We start from the raw sequence: 14,800 nt of genomic DNA, 5'->3' as shown, positions 1-14,800 counted from the left end.
ACGTTTGTGCGTGTTACAACCATTGCTGAAGGCCCACTAGTAGCATTTGATTTACAGGCCCTGGGCACCTCTAGTGCACTGTACTAGGGACTTACCAGTAAATCAAATATGCCAATCATGGAAATCCAATTACATATACATTTTATATAGGAGCACTTGCACTTTAGCACCTGATAGCAGTGGTAAAGTGCCCAGAGTAACACAAACAGCAAAAACAGAGTCCAGCACACATCAACAACTTGGGAAACAGAGGAAAAAGGTTAGGCGAGACCACGCCAAGGATGCCAAGTCTAACAACAATAATCCAAGCTACAGTGGTGAGTGAAAGGCATACCTTTTTAATGGTGATCATTTTACAGTGTAAGTGATTGTAGAGAACAACATAGATACCAAAAGATATGGTTGTCAAGTTTACCTATAGCTTGAGATGTGGATTCAACAATCCATCCACTAGATACTATCACCCAGGAACGGACCACTAAAGAGCTCATTCAAAGTCAGTCAGAAATAGAACATAGTTTCAACACATTTCTTTGTTCAAACAGTGTTAACAATATTAATGATGGTATAAATGCTCTACAAAATAAGACCCATATTTATGGGCCTTCGATGCAGGGCAGCACAGCAAGTCACAGTTAAAGGGCAGGAATGCCCTGTATCTATGGCATATGGCACATTTTGTTCCTTTCCCACTGCGTTGGTGCCCTTAGGGCAGCCTATTGTCAATGCAGGCAACTTTGCACCATGGTTGATTTCATGCAGGATTTCTTTTTGTGCAGGAACGGATATCTTCCTGCTCAAAAACAATCCTGAGAGGCATGTTCCTCATTCTATGTGTGCTGTAGAATGCAGCATACATAGAAAGAGGGAAAAACAAGGAGAAATAAACATATTTATCTTTGTTACACCTCTCCTAGCAAGGTGTAAGGTTTGTGCGCATCCCCAGGTTTACAAGGGCTTGTAAATCTGGGGAAGCATCAAAATCCATAGGTGTTACTTGGGAACACCCACTGCAACACCCACGGAATGCCTCACCAACACAGAGTAAATCAATGCAGAGATTTGCGCTGCCTTGCCTTACTCCTTTTCTATGAGGCCATTCAGAGGCACGCAAAGTGGTTTTACGAGGCCTCATAGGTATGATCTCAAAGTTTGCACCAGTGTTGCATCACAAAAAGGGATGCATCTATGCCACAAGGGGCTCGTAAATATGCCCCTACGTTTTTACCTCTGTTTCTGCTCTTGGACCAGGAGCAGGGAGAGAGGACAGAATTAGTGGCAAATGTGGAAAAAAAGAGTTAAAAGTTAATAAGCTCAATTAGCATACAAAGCAAAAAAAACGAAATTCTGGCATTTTAATTAAAGAAGTCCCAGGTACCCCATGTGCTCCAATAGTCAGTACAACAACAGCACAAAATAATAACTTGGCATTTGACTCTGCAATTCCAGCAGTGACCATGTTATTTGCCATTCCATGAGCTACGTGGTTCTTGTACTTACACAGAAAATCAGACCCCTTAGCCTGAGCAGCAAAGCAGTAATGCATGCACTTTGAGTATCTATCAGTACTATACTAAGTAACACACCACTGATTCAGAGTGATGCTTTTATGTCTAAAAAGAAGTGCTTTGTTTGAAGACAAATTCAAAGTTACTGCACAACATAGGAAACAAGAAAAATGCCAAGCTCAAAATTACAGGTAAGAAGTCTAAATTTGAAAATGTGATGTACAGTTAAAGTGCTCATTCTCAGTATTTTTCACCTGATAACATTCATCAACTATGTTATGTTGTGTTACTCCCTATTCTATAGCCCTACAACTCACGCCCAAAGGAGTATCTTGGCGCTCAAGTTAACACCACAAAGGGAAGAGGAATGGTTAAATCACTTATGACCATCTTAAAATTACCATATTTTGAAGCATTCCTTAAAAATCAGAAAATTCAACAAGAATGCATCTCAATGGCAATGGATTCCAGTAATATGGGACCAAGTAGGAGAAGGAACGACCACCATTCCTGGTCGTTCAAATCTTACAAGATACAGCGATCTCTGTATTAGAAGATCTAAGAAATCTTCCAAATACAGAGCTCTGCCTGTGTGGCAGAAAATGTTTAACATGTCACATTTCCTGAGAGGGAACCAGTATAGCAGTCTTAACAAAGGTTCAGACGGAGACCGATATGGAAGATTACACAGTAGACGAGCCACTGTATTCTGTATCACCTGCGGTCTGGCCAAAAAAGGCTTGTTGATATCAACCAGGAGGCTGTTGCCATATTATAGGCGGACGTTTATGAGAGGCTGGTTAATAGTTTTCCTGCAGCCTACCTTCAGTCCAATATTAAGTGGCTTTTTCAAAAAGAGGAATCTCTGTCTTCCCTCCATTCAACAGAAGACAATTCTATCTCATCCAAGAGACAATTTTCTGCATGCAGTTATAAAATACAACTTTTGTTGCCTTCCGCTCTTGGCCAGATGAGATTATAATTGAGTGTCACCTGCATATGACAAAATGTCAATTCCAAAAGGTTCCACAGCTTTGGCCAAATGAGCCATATATATATATATATATATATATATATATATATATATATATATATATATATATATATATATATCAATATATATATAAGTGTGGGGCTCAACATGGAATGCTTTCGAATTCCACAAGAGGAGACAGAAACCAACTAAGTTGAGGGACAAGAAGTCCCTCAACCAGACCTGCACTTGTCCTACACTCCTATCTCTGTGTCTATGAATTAAGATTGCACGAGATGTTGTACCAAACGCTACTGATAGATCTAGCAGGATCAACATAGCAGACCTGCTCTCATTTAAATTGGTTTTAGTCCTTACCATAACAGCCAGTAGAGGTTTGTCTATACTATGGGCTGCTCTAAACCCTGATTTGAGGGGTCCAGAATATGACTATTTACTAAATATTCAGTAAGCTGAATATTAACCAGTTTCTCCATGACCTTGCTAGGAAATGGTAGTAATGAGAGAGGGCGGACTTGCAAACTATTCTTTGAAATGTTGATAACATGCTTTAAATGTTCTCATCAGTCTGAGAGAGAGAGTGTCTTTGGTGATGCGAACAGTACATTATCAGGGAGTAAAGGAAAGCATACATTTGTTGAACAATACTCACTGCTGAGGCCAGGTTCAATTGAGTTTCATTGTTCCGGTAACCTACAGCTTACTGCCCTATGGACAATTGGAACTTGACTGAGCAACCTCACATAGGGTTTGGGAGAGAAGGAGAAAGAGAGTGGGTAAGATTTGGAGTGTATGGTGTGTTGATAAAGGTGCATTGAAAAAGGAATTTACAAAATAAGAGCATTTAATTTCAGGTATGGCTATGCTGCTGTTGATGCCAGCAGAGGCAAAAGCAAGGGCCCTATTTAAAGTTTAATGGCTGGGTATGCCATCACAAACGCAACAGATATCCTATCCACCACATTATAATTGCTTTAGGATACAATGCACTTGTGATACAGAGGATGGGTTATGCATCACATAATCTATACTATTGGTCCTAATCCAGGCAACAAATGTTTAGAGGAGAGTTTTACAAGGCCGATGGAGTGAGTGAGTACTAGAAAGGATGAAATACTGTATTACCTATGTAAAAATTAAATTGCAAGAGCTATCATGTTCTCCACCGTTCTATGATGAGAAGTGTTCATCAGATATGTACACAGAGGTAATTGGTGATTTGCAGTATTTCTGTAGTTTACAGCTATGGATACTACATGTATCAGGACAAACCAGGGATAAGTAGTCCCCCCTAGCATCAAAAACAAGACTTTAGTTCAAACATTTGAAATTATTTGTGGGAAGAATAAACCTGGCACTGGTATTGTGGTATTCAGGAATGCTCGAACTGGCATTGTTGTTATCAGGAGTGCTAGGTACCTAGTAGTACATCCTTTTCTGTAAGGACAAAAAGGATGCTCAGCTATTGAGTTCTACTTCTCTGTCATAGGAGCAGGAACAGTCTAATCCAGCAGATGCTGCTTGAAAAGAGTCTGGTGCTGAAAAGAGCATTCTCTGCAAGCATCATCTCCTGTAGCTGTAAATAATCTGAGCAGTCACAGACAAGCATCTCCTTCACAATATCCCCAAAACCCTCATTTTTAAAAGAAATCCCAATCATTCCCCAACCTACCATGTCACTAGACTCTACTGTTGTAATACATCAAGAATAGATCAGCACTTCCGAGGAGTCCATGACAGAATTCGACAACTTGAGCAGTGTGCAGAGATGCTATTTCACCATCACTCCAGCCTAGTGCACTGCAGGGATCAACTTATATGCCTCTCAGTTTCCATGTACTATTGGATATACAAACATTTAATATAGTAAATTGTGAATATCTTTTTACATTAACAATATATATACTTGTTGCATATTATGTTAAACATCCTGAAGAAAAGATGTTCAACTAAGGAGAGGATATTGACATGAGGTAAAACTAGAAGATCATCTTGGAATAAGCAGATGTTGTAGCAGAGAGTCAGCAGATCCAGTGAAATGTGCTTCAGCTCTCCATCCTTAAGTTGTTACAGCAAGTCATGCAATTTATTCAAATGCAAACACACTCATTCATGTGCAGACCTTCAGAGACATTGTCCCTGATGAGGTAAGTACCACACACCTGCTCTCTTTTGCCACTAATGGCTCATTACAACAGCAGTAGAGCTTACCTTGATGAATGTATTAGTAATACATTCCAGCAGCATAACACCTAATGCTCATAGATTTTGCCTGCAACTCGAGAAAATTCATGATTAAAAACAGTGTTCCTGTATAGTCAAAATTGGTGTCAAGTTTCTTTCTCATCATAAAGTTTTGGGGGCTGGGTTTATAAATTCAAATGTGTGAGCTCAAAGCTATTCACATATAGGAATATGACCTTGAATATACGTGAAACTTGAAAAGAAGTCAATCACAAAAATATGCATGTGGTAGCATTGGGCACCCAAGCAAGAAATTGCATATGTAGATAAATGGTAGGAAATTGCATGGCTAAATTTGCAATGCAGTGCTACGATTCAAACATTTTCATACACAAAATATGTGTTTCACATAATATTACACCTACACTAGTGGCCATAGTTATGGCCAAGTGATGGAGCACAGCACAAAAAGTCAGCTTGCTGAGCTGCATCACATGGAAAGAGCAAGAATGTGCAGTATTTAAATGACTACAGCATATTTCTACCTTTGTCGGTGCACTGGCGTCGTTTTGGCAGCCTAGTGCCAATGCAGGCACCCTTTCACCACGGTGGTTGGGGTCTTCCATTGTAAGGAGGATTATTTTTGTGCAGGAAGGGGAACCTTGCTGCACAAAAACAATCCCTTATGGCATATTCTTAATTCTATGTGCGCTGTAAAATGCAGCACACTTGAAAAGAAGAAGTAAGGAGTAGAAATAAAGATATTTTTCCTTGTTATGCCTCACCTCGGGATGCATAAGTTTTTGGCGCACTCCCAGGTCTACCACCCCTGGTAAATCTGTGAATGTGTCAAAATCCAGGGATGTTGTGTGGGAGCACCCACGCAACACCCATGGAATGCTCCCGGGGGCAGAGGAATGCAATACAGCGTTTTGAGCTGTGTTGCTTTACTCCAGATTTATGAAGCTACTCAGGGCACACAAGGTTGACTTGAGTGGCTTCGTAAATTTCATTTTGGGCTTGCGTGGCTCTTGTAGCACAATGGATGGAGCAAGAGCGACGCAACAGGGCTCATGAATGTGCCCCTAAGTGTGTGACAGAATCTTACTGGCAGGCTATGTTATGCTATGCCATGTTATGTTATGCTATGTCATGTTATATTATGTTATCATCTATTTATAGTGAGCCCAAATTCACACAATGGATGTCATAGCACTGTATAGACATCAGGCTGACAGTATAACATGGAATCAAAGGCTACACATTTAGGTTTTTTTTTCTTATTTTTTATAGATTTTCTACAGAGGGTAAGATTGCAGATTTTCCTTAAAGTTTGTGGCATTGAGTTCCATGTCTTGCACACTGTAATCAAAAAAGATCAGCTGCCTTTCTTTGCCAGTAGGTGATTTGCATAATCTAGAGATAAGCATCACTAGATTGCAAGCTCCATAAAGGAAAAAAACAGGTGTCATTTTGTCCTAAAACATTTGAAGCAAGGCCATCAACCATTCTTTTGATGACTAACAGAACTTTGAAAGCTATTTCCATTCAGGAGGGTCTGAAGATGTTTCAACAGATCTAAGAATGCTTCTTTTCAAGTAATTTATATTTATCCGAGCTTTACAGCCAACTCATTTCACTCTTCGAATGAGAGCTTCCCTGGGGCATGATATATCTGCAATACCATGGATGTTCAGGCTAAATTTGAAGGTTTGACTTGAGATCCATAATGCAGTAGGGGTATAAAGACTGTACATCTAATGTGACTAGTATCATGCATTTTGAATCCCAAGTCAAATCTTCAAAATTAGCCAACATGCCCATGGTATCTAGGACCAGCTGGACCTCGAATTTAAATTGGGTACAATCATTGGACTATATCATGGCAATCCAGCCAGTCTCTCATTTTATGTCAAAAGTGGGTTCTCCTTTGCTTATGACATCATTCATCACACAAGCTAGTTCTATGAACTACACCTAAACAATCATTCACTTGTGGGGGGGTTTGTCTATCTAGTTCATATACCTGGCTTACAGCATTAAGTTAAAAATAGTTTAACTTCATTCTTTCCGAGGATGTGGAAAATGTCAAACATAATAAGGGTGGGCTTACCACAAATGCTGATCATAATTGTTAAATTTGTAATTTAATTTTAAATATAATTTATCAATATATTTTATTTATACTAATTTTAAAAAATGTTATATGCATTTAAAATATATTTCATGTTTGTGCATATGTGTATTTATTGCATCTACATGTAGTGCAAATTATTCTTTATTTTGTATTGTATGATTTTTTCGGGAACATTTACTATTGTTAATTCGTACAAAAATAGTACAAAAAGCAATTTTTACATTTTTACTTTGGCAGTTGTATTAAAAAAAAAAATATATATATATATACAGTATATATATATATAGCTATTGTAGTTTTTCAGAAAAATGAAATGTTGTTTATATTTATATTTTATTTGCTTACCTTTTATTATATATCATGCTTTCATTTTTCCTTTCGTATTTGTAAATGTTCATAATATTTATTATGTTTTAATTTATATTGTGTTACACTTATTTTTGGGACTTTTTGTTTAACTTTTAACTATCTATTGTAACTAAAATGCATTTTTTTTTAGTGGTATTTATAGAATGATAATAATGTACTGTGTTATAGTAATACTGAATGTTATGCATGTTTATGAAAACTGATACATTGCTGCATTGTCGCAGAGATGCATCAAATAATGTTGTGGTGCATTACGCCACTTTGATGCAACATGGATGTACTGTATCTACAATACTGCACAACATTTAGTACTGTCACAAGGTGCATCAAAAAGTGTGATGCCCTGGGTAGGAAGTATGTTGCAAAGTGTCATAATGCATCTGCTACCAATGTGACACAAATCTAATTTTCGGGCCGCAAAGCGATTTTTAAGTGCTGCAAATCAATTTTGCATCACATAGGAGTGTATCATGTGGTGGAAAAATCCTCAAAACATGATGCATTACAAAAAAAAGTTTTGCAACACATCAAAAGTATGACATAGAGGGAACAGCAAGCACAAGCTGTAAGGGCAACCACCTCAACCCCAGCCAAGATGTTGTGACAGAAGTTCAGGGGAAGAGAAAGAGGAAGATCAATTTCAGTGAGGAGGAGAACCAAATATTAATAACTGAGGTGACCAAAAATGAACACCTTCTCTTGGTCACCTTTTTGTCATCTCATAGATGCCATTAGGGAAGAAGGAAACACAGGACCAAAGATAAATTCGACAAAATCATGAGGGCAGCCAGGTGGACCAGAATAGGACCACCGCAAGTCTGGTGGTCTTAGGACCGCCAGACTCGTTATGAGGGCCACAGTGTTTAAGTGTAGCAAAGTAAAAATCCTTCAAATCGACTTGGAGCAAAATTGTTTTTGATTTTTCAAATGTGGACTAATTATTTTTAATTTCTTTATTTTTGATTTTTTTAATTTTGTCTAAGCAATTGGTGCCAAAGATTTTTTGTGACCCAAAACTAGTGATACAAAGAAGTTTGACCCAGGGATAGAAGGGTAGGGGGAAGATGTCCCCTCCAGGCTCTAGGACGAGGATGATGACCAGCTCTCCGTTACTTCAGAGATCAGGACCGAGTCCTGAGTTAGTGGGTAGGGAAGGGTCTGTAATATTCACCCAAGAAGAAGCAGAACTGTTCCTCAGGGAGAGGGAACGTGATGCCCAAGAATTTGGCATTGTAGAAGAAGATTTGGGCAAGAGGAGACCAGAGAGATGGTGTCAGTGAAGGAGAGGTGAAAGGGTACATGGGTGGAGGGTTTTGTCCCAGACTATGCAAGGGGATTGCCCCTAACTACCAGGAAGGTGATGACATGGACAAGTGGCTGAAAGCATTTCAGAGGGCTCTTGGGATGAGAGGGGTTAGCCCTCAGTATTGGAGTCCACTTCTATTGGAACTGATCTGTGTCTGGGAGGAATAGGCTCCTGACACTAGGGGAGGATGTGCCAGAGTCTTATCCCAATATGAAGAGATGATTTATAAAGAAGTTTGATCTCACTCCAGAGAAATATAGGATGAAGTTTAGGGACACCCAGAAGATCAATACCCAGTCCTGGTTTGACTTTGTAGACACCCCAGTTAAGGCACATGAAGGAGCACATCTTGACTAATTTCATCTCAGAGAAGTTATGCAAGTATCTAGTGGAGTCTTAGCTGTCCAGGCCCAGGGACCTGGGAGAGGCAGCTGATGAGTGGTTGAGAACTAGAGTATTTAACAAGTCCCAGGGGAGAAAGTCTAGGAAGTGGGTCAGGTCCACAAAAACCTAAGGAGGGAGGTGGTAAGCACACCACAGCAACTCTCTCAGTGCCCCAGATCCTAAAAAGGAAGAGAGCAGACCCCACTCCCACTCTGACAAGCCAAGGCAGGGAGGACCCATGGTTAAAAAAGATCGTGGATAACAGGGCCTGCTTTGACTTTCAGCAGACAGGACACTTCAGAGGTGATGCAGCCTACCCCAAGAAGGTGGTTAGCACTGGGGTGTCCACCAGGGGACCTCCTCTGAGTAGTTGAGCAAATGGTTTGATGTAAATATCAAACAGAAGATGAGAAAGGAGGCACCCCTGCCTCGGGCCCTGAATACTCCTAAATATCTCAGTCAAAACTCCATTAAACAAGATATGGTCAGACAAGTTTGCATACATTCTCTGAAGAGTCAAGATGAAACATGGGCTAAACCATGTTACTGCCAAGACCTCCCACAAGTACGTCCAACAGACCCTAAGGCATTGGCTGCGTCTATTGCAGCGACAGCCAATTAAATCTTAAGAGTTGTAGCCAAATCAATACATCCACTTAATTGCTGGGTAGTATCATGTATCTGATGCTTAGGGATAAATTATTTCTGATCAGGGAGAATTACCCGGGGAGCCAACTTAACAAGCCTTCCTGCTAAAATGCTGCCAAAAATCTTATATTCAGCATTTAAGAGAGAAATTGACCAACACGAGTCTGCCCGCTTAGAATCTTTAGTAGGTTTCAGAACACTGGTGGGGTTTCCCACAATGACTGTAGGATATGGGTGTGCTCAAGATAAATGGAATTAAACAATTTTGCCCCAAATGGTACCACCACCTTTTTTAGCTTTTTATACTGCTCCGAGGGAATGACATCAGGTCCCGCAGCCTTTCCATGTTTGGCCTGGCTCAAGTGCTCCCAGACTTCAGCCTCTGTGATTTGTGCTTCAAGAAACTCCTTTCCTGCTTCCAAAAGCCTTAGAATATCCCTATCCCACAGCCACCCCCTGAAACCATGAAGGCCTGCAGTAATCTCTTCTGTATGTAGTGCTGCAAAAAAGGAGACCAAATTATACTGTATCTGACCTGCATTTCTGGAGGTATGTCCCTGAAAGTTAATCATTAATTCCTTATTATTCCTTGACCTCTCTGATCTTGCTTTCCAAGCTAGGAGTGCTCCTGATCTCTCCCTATAGTCAAAGAGGTTCATCCTCTTGAACTGCTACCTATCCCTACACTTCTTTTATAGCTTGAGCTCAACTGGGCTTCTTCTAGTTTCTTTCACACTTGATCCTAACCCTGAGGAGAACTTTGCACCTGCAGGGTAGCCTCCAACACACCAAGTTTTGAAAGACCCCTCAGATGCAAGCTTTAAATGTGTCCCACACTATGGTGGGGGAGGCAGACCCTATGTTATCAGCAAAACAATCCAAGACAAAGATGACTTCTTCATGAAAGAGGAGGACGCGGTTAACAGTCCACCTAGTAATCTGCCTACAGGAAGGGCATTGGAGGACCATGGTGGCAGCTGAATGGTCTGAGATATGCCCAGGCAAATGGTTAACTCCTTTGACCATATCTAATATTATGTTGTCAACAAAGAAATAGTCGAGAAATGTCTGTATTTCTTACTATAATATGTGTATCCCTTTGTCTGACCCATTTGATGATGCCACACGTCTGCCAGTCTGACTGGTTTTAGGTGTAGAGTTATGATCCCTCCTAGTGGATCAATCTAGGGGAGGATCAAGGAGAGTGTTAAAATCACCCCCCAAGACAATCGGTGACGTGGCCTCCATCAAGTTCCACTCCAAAGTAGAGAGGTGGGAGAGGTCATCAGCATTAGGGCCATAAAAGCACCCATAGGTAAGTTTGTAGTTGGAACATCTCACACCTGCCAAGATCCATCTACCTGTACTGTTCATTTTGGATGACAGCATTTCCACACCTACCCTTTTCTCAAATGAATAGCTACTCTCTTACAAAGCTCTACCTGCTCAATGACTGCATAACTCTCAATCCACTTACATTTGCAGTAAAGTGCTGTAATGTCTATTGCTGTGAGGTGGGACTCCTGCAGGATCATTACGTGGGCCCTACTCTCTTCGAAATACCCAATATTAATCTCTGTTGCCCCCATGATCTAAGCCCATTGACATTCCAGGTTAGGAAACAAATCTCTTTACCTACCCCCATTTCTTGCTTTAAGGAGACTCCACCCCCTCTTTTTGAAATGTTAAATAAGTATATATATACATGAACGATTAAAACAGCAGTCTGGTGAGCTTGAGGACTTATTTTTTTTATTTTTTTTCCGGAGCTGCTCCCCACCCACCACCCATACCCAAACCACCCATGGGGAACCCTCCCTATACTATATGGCATTTTGAATGACTATGGGCTTTCTCCAGAGATGGGATGAAACTCACAAAGACTTGATGCACTAATTCACCAAGTGCCCTAAAAGCCCCCACACTCGCCCCATCCTATCTCACCTCCCCAGCGGATGCCTCAGGTTCATGTATTCAAATGCTTTTTAATTGTACCGATCAGACCATTTACATCTTGGGGATTGCAGCAGTTGTATATTTGATTATTCCACATAATGTGCATTGTGGAAACTTTAAGCTATGCTTTAGCTCCAGTTTATGAAGCTCTTCTAGCCTCGTGTCAAGTTCCCAAAATGGCCTCCTACACCAAATAAGTATGAAAATTTACCAGGATCATCTTAGGATTTGGTGATTCGGATTATTTTCAAATGGTTTCCTATGCACTTTCTGAATCTCAAGATCTAGGTCTTTAAGTACTGCATCCCAAAATAATGCAATTACAAATGATTCGATGTCAGCCCCTTCCTCCATTTCTGGAACATTTAAGATCCGGAAGTTGTTCCTCCTAGAATGGTTCTCGATCTTTTCTAGATCCTTCCTCAGGCTTTGTCATCAACAGACAGATTTTGCTTGCATTTTTCCGCACATCCTGTTTAACCAGTACAACTTCTTCCTCCAACACTTTGGTCTTTGCGGCCACTTCCAGTTTCCTATTCAGGGATAGACAGGAAGCTTGAATCCCAAATTGAATGGCCTCTGAAACCTCAAATCTGTTGTTATCCTCAGCCCCGAGACTCAATAATATGGTAGCTATTGAATCATCCCCATGTGCTTCCTCATGTACTTCTATTGCCTCAGCCACTCTGCTGGTCTCACCATATGACTGCTGGTTGGCGTCATTTTCGAAATGAGGCCGCAGGGGCAGCTCCCTCACCTACTCTGAGCTCTTCAGAGGGGCCTGCACCTCAAACCTACTTTGAGTAGGGATAATTGTGGACAGTTAGGTATTGCTGTTCGGACTCATGCTAGTGCACATGCTAGTTGCTATGCCATGTGATTCTGAATTATTTATGCATAAATGTCAGGGACAAGGTGTGCGCGGTCCAGGTTCCACCTGAAGGTTCGCTGCACGGATTTGCGGCGCTTTGTGCGCACCACTGGTCATCCCCGCTTGGTCCAAGAATGGCCAGCAGCGTCATTTGCTGTGTTGTAAAGCTCACACAGCTGCAGGTTCAGGCCATTGGTGGTCAAGATGCACTTAGTGCTATCCTATGAAGGGACTACATTTCCCATGTTTTTAGAGGCAGCGGCCATCTTGGGGTGTGGTTGCCCTATAAAGCCCAGCCACACCCAAGCTCGTGGTTCACTGTTTTGAAGACTTTGATGCAGTCAGACCTCGAGGGACCTTCCTCTGGAGCAAAGCAGAATTTCTTCAAAGCAGCTTGGCAGTAACTCGAAGGTTCCCAGTTTCCCATTTGGAATTCAGACATGAGTAGGTTGTACTCGTGTGCGGTAAGGTCGTATAGAGCTAAATTCAGAAAGGAGTTTTTTCTTCCTAACTTTCCGTACTCCCCCTAGCCTAACGAGCATGGCGTTTTAGGCCACTTGAGATCAGCGCTTCAGTTCACGGCAGCAACGCGCTTTGGAAAAGCGCTTTAGTTCACAGCAGCAACGCGCTTAGGAAAAATGCTTCAGTTCACTGCAGCAACGCGCTTTGGAAAAGCACTTCAGTTCACGGCAGTAACGCGCTTTTGATATAGCGCTTCAGTTCACAGTAAAAACTCGCAATGGCACAATGCTCCAGTTAAGAGGAATAACGCGCATTGACACAGCGCTCCAATTAAGAGGAATAACGCGCATTGGCACAGCGCTCCAATTAAGAGGAATAACGTGCATCTGCATAGCGCTTTAGTTTTCGGAGGAGAGAAAGCGCATTGGCCTAAATTTTCTAAAGCGTTTCAGTTCACATAAAGTAAAGCGCCTTTGGCTCAGTACTTAAAGCGCTTTACAGGAGGACATTTATGGAGAAAGTTGCAAAGATAGATAAATCACAGTTTCATTGTTTTAAAATGCATGACATGTGAGATACATATTAAGGTGTTTTATATTATGTGAAATACTCATTTAAGTGTTTACGAGTTTCTAAACTGAGATCTAATGTTTAGAGTTTTATCAATGCATAAGTGGTTCCATGAATGATATTTAAGAGAGTATCCATAGTCTAAGACTCTAGTCTTCTCAGGACTCTGAGGGCTCAGTTCATTCTGGTTTCATGATTTACAGAAGGGGCTATTGCCCAATTCATAAAGAGTTTTAATCTGATATTATGGAGATGTAAGTACGCAAAGGCTCTAATGGTGAGTTAGATTGTTATGATGAGTATATGCATATTTGTTCTAACTTTTTCCTTTCAGATCTCTCTCCCACCTGTTCCCTACCCTAGTTCCCTTCCCCCCGCCTGGCTTCATCATAACTCTGTGCTATTAAAGCTTTCTGAGTTGGTGGCGCCAGGAGGTGGGCCTTCTTGTTCAGCAGCGTGCAGATCCCGAGGAAAAGACACCGTGACAATACCCTTTGAGCACATTGATTTGGGGCTGTTGCAGCCGTTACTCTAAAGAAGTTAAGGGACGGGGTCACTTTTATTTGTGCTGCAGAGATTTTCCTCCCTATGTCCCCTGACGACTTACTAGGCTGCTTGGAGGGCTTTCCAAGCCTTGGTTTTGCCCACCCCCCTAAATTCCCCCAACAGTACTATGATGTGTTTTGACAGTAACTTCACGAACCACTGACAAGGAATCTGGATTAGTGCTCATCCCTGAACTATTGACAATATGAGCAGAGTGTTTACGTAGCGCGTACCTTAATTTTCCAATTAGTCTATACCCACTCTTATCCAAAGGCCGAGGACTCAGGTATTGGTGCTTGCGCTGATACTGATTGTCTTCCTGGTCAGCCTGCCTCCACTGAACTTGTACTGACTCTTCTCTTCTGGACCTGGGAAAGAGCTGTTCCACCTCCCGGAACTCCCCATGCAGCCAGCTCCCAGCGGAGCACTCCACCACACATTGCCTCCAGGGATGAAAATTAAACACCCAACATCAGGAAGGAAATAAGAAAAAAATCTGCCCAAATGAGTAGCAGAGCAGCCAACATTCACAAAGAAAGCAGACACACCACAGATGAGGCAGACTCCCCCTCCCGCTCACCTGCAACTGCCACAACCACCAGGAATCCAAAGACCCTCCATCCATGCCTACATGAGGCTTCCACAGCCCCTCAAAGTCACAGAGCAGATGAGGATGGTCCTTTTTCCTTACAGGCACATATCATGGAGGTGCGATGGGGAGGGGAACACTCCAGTGTGAAACTAACTTTCCCTCTTTGGGAGCCCGCAACCATCCAGTGTGCGGCCACCATGTTCCTCCTCCAACTTTGACTGACCCTTTTTAACCTGAGAGATAATGGTTCCTACTGCTGGAGAGTGACATTTT

Source organism: Pleurodeles waltl, chromosome 7 (genome assembly GCF_031143425.1).
Source record: "Pleurodeles waltl isolate 20211129_DDA chromosome 7, aPleWal1.hap1.20221129, whole genome shotgun sequence".
NCBI lineage: Eukaryota > Metazoa > Chordata > Amphibia > Caudata > Salamandridae > Pleurodeles > Pleurodeles waltl.
The sequence above is the reverse complement of the archived record's forward strand: the minus strand, read 5'-3'. Positions refer to the sequence as shown.